Raw genomic sequence first — 3,391 nt, 5'->3', positions numbered from 1 at the left:
CGTCGCCGAGTCCTGCTGCGTTTCCGCCACACACTGCCTCTTCCGGGCCCCGGGCCCCGCCCCACCCGATGCTCAGATTTTAGCAGCTGGCACGAGTTGGTTTACCGCGGGGACCACGTTGTAGATCCGAAAGGCTCGCTTAGACATTCATATGTCCATCGAGGCAGGCAGCATTCAGGGATCTGGCCTCTGTACTTCCTCCCGCTAGACTCATCCGGAGGTCCTCTTAGGAAGCAGCCTGGGAGGGTTGAATTAAGGAAGGAGCTAGAATAGAGTCGTTGGGTACAGGTTCATCTTCTAAAAGAAAATGTTTCAAATGTGCGCTTTTGAAGTCAGTCTGGGAAACACTAAAGAGAAGTGTTTCTGAGGCGTTGTATCTGATGGAAGGGAATGGGAACCGATCAGGTTCACATTTGTTCATTCCTCTAAGAAGGCTGGCAGATTTTGTCTGTCTAAAGTAGTGGTCTTATAGGAGTCCCACCAAATATTAAAAGGAAGAAACTTACTGCAATCTGAAAGGTCAGTAGTTCAAAACCACCAGCGACTCTGAGAAAGATGGGGCTTTCTACTCTCCATAAGGAGTTAGTCTTGGCCTTAAAATCTGCGGTGACTGACGTGGCAAAGCTTCCCTCTGCTTATCCCTGTAGCCCTCATCGAACAAGCAAGAGTCACAAAAGGAAAATATTTATTTTTATTTTTGGATGTCTTTTAGAAAACAAAAACCAAAAGGCTCGAAATCCAATAAAAAGTTAAATATAAATGTTAGAACTCAGTGTTCATTTTAGAATTTTATACAGAATTGGTTTTGTGTGGGGTTTGAGTGTATGTGCTATGGCAATAGCAAGCTCTGGTTCCAGTGGAGAAGAGTTAAAGATATATTATTAAAGGAGACCTATAGCAGTCAAAGATTTTATTGAGTTAATGAAAAATAAAGGAAATGAATTAAATTTTTTTTCCTAATGTAATTCTGCATTATGCTCACATGAAAATCATGATTCTAGTGGAATGTAAAATCAGTTGTTTCACCCTTAAGCTGGGACTATTTTTTATAATAAATAATATAGGTATCAGATTACCTCCCTGCTTTCTGTTGAAATTTTTTTATTAAATTGATAAAACTTTGTTTCCATGTATTCATGTTGTTATTCATAACATTAAAGTGTTCATTAAAATAAAAAAAATGGTCTTGGCAGTGTACAATTCTTGATATGATTGTATTATCAAAATGTATGACATGTGGATGTAATGCTAATAAAACTGTTACCAAAAAAACGTGATCAAGTGGAAAAAAGAAGAGGAGTTAGTTGGTTCTGAAAACTCGCTGGGGCAGTTCTACCCTGTCCTACAGGATTGCTGAGTTAGCATGGGCTCGATGCCAGTTGGTTTGGTGACATAGTGGGTTCCCATTTGGCTGTTACTGCAAGAGTCACTGTTTGAATCCACCAATCACTCATTAGGAGAAAGGTGTAAAGCCTCAGAAACCCTTAATAGGGTTTGAATCAGCTGGAAACAGTAGGATTGGTGGTTTGAGAGAGATGAAGCTCATGAAATCAAGGACGGCTTCTTAGAAGTGGCACCTGGGGTGTACAGGATGATTGTTAGCTTAAAGGGGTAGTAGACTGGCACAGGGTGGCACCCACACAGGGGCCACACATGAGCCAAGCAGAGAGACCAGGCTTCATGGAGGCTTCAAGGACCAGAGGTGGGCTTGGGCAGCTGGCAGGGTTTTATTGAGCAGCAGTGGTGGTAAGGCAGTTAGTTGGGTTGGGTAGTTAGGGCTACATAGGGAATGCCAGAAGCTCAGAGGAAAAACTGGGGTTGTGCAACTTTTTAAAGAGGATCACAGCACTCGTTTGTTAATATCAAGTATATTACAGTAATGGCTGGTTTGTGTAGTGGCTACACTTGGGTTAACCTTGAGGTCAGCAGTTTGAAACTACCAGCTGTGTGGGAGAAAGCTGAGGCTTTTACTCCTGTAGTTTCAGAAACCCGAGTGCCCCACAGGGTTGCTATGAGCTGAGATCAATTCAATTGCAGTTATTAGTCATAAAACTGGCTTGTTTTTACTTGGCAGTACCTCAGAATGACTCAAGTCCTTTTGAAAACCCATTTTCAGACGAACTGGAGCATCTTCCCGTTATATCTAGGGCATGGAGGAATATCCAAAGGCTGTGCCTCATAATCAAGTGGTTCAACAGTCTCTGTCCTCTTGGATTTGTATTTTAATCAGGGGAGATAAACCACCAGCCAGGAAAATGAAACAGGCTAAGAGACCCTGGAATGGCCTTATTCAAAGTCTCGGTTCTCTAAGTGAAGGATACGAAGGAGCCTCTAGAATCTGCTTGAAGCGTGACAGGCTTAAGGAGCCACTGAAAATACAGTGAGGCAATAGCTTGCTTGGAACACAGGCCACTGTGGCTGGAAAAAAAACAATGGATCATGGGGATGAACAGTAAGTAACTTCAGCAAAGGGTATCGGGTCCAGATCCCTTAGGACCTACGTGATTATTGTAAAGACTTTCACCATGTAAGAATATTGAGCCAAGTAACAAAATCTGACTTACAGTTTAGCAGGACCACTGTGGTTTAAGTGACAATGAGACTACAGGGAAACAAGAGTAAAGGGAGGAAAGTAGGTTTGAATGTGATCACAGCAACAATCCAGGTGAGGGATAGGTTTAGGGTCAGAAGGGGCCAGATTTTAGTGTAAGTGCAGACCTGGGGGCTTTGGGGCAGCCTTGATTCCTGGCTACTTCCAAGAATCTCTGCATTTCCCTTTCCCTTTTTATCTCATACAGAGTGTGTTTCATGTGCATTTGCCCTGCTGCCACTCCCACAGACAGGCTTCTGAAGAGCAGCTTTTTGCTGGTGTGCCCCCACCAGCTGCTGTGCTTGTCCACAGTAGGCTGCTTGCATAGAGAGAGACACAACTCATCAAGCACATGGAGTGGATGTCACAAGAGAAAACGAGGGCTAACATTTTCTTTCCAAAGTACAGTGTCTTCCACGGGCCCCATGCTAAGGTATTCCACCTGGCACAACATGCAGCAACAACAGCTATTTCAAATGAGTTGCTTTAATTCCAGATGGTACAGAATGCTGGGCATCACAAAGACTGAGGAGCAGCTCTGCAGGTTCTGGACTGGGTTCACGCTGACCTCACAGCTAAGATAGACATGGCTGAGTGAGAAGAACTAAACATTGTGTGATTTTCCTTCTTTTTTACAAAAGTTTATTCTTAATGTACAGCAGGCTCCAAGACAACACTTCATTCTAACTATAAGTGGCAACAAATGTTCTAGCAGGGAATCCAGATGTTTACACAGGAACGGAATCAAGGGTCACCATTGCCTCAGCCACCAAGAACAGCTTACTTTTTGCCAGATTTCTT

This window comes from Echinops telfairi, unplaced genomic scaffold, assembly GCF_000313985.2.
Source record: "Echinops telfairi isolate 266 unplaced genomic scaffold, ASM31398v2 ScPeMD7_7420;HRSCAF=8458, whole genome shotgun sequence".
Taxonomy (NCBI): domain Eukaryota; kingdom Metazoa; phylum Chordata; class Mammalia; order Afrosoricida; family Tenrecidae; genus Echinops; species Echinops telfairi.
This window is presented reverse-complemented; position numbering follows the sequence as displayed.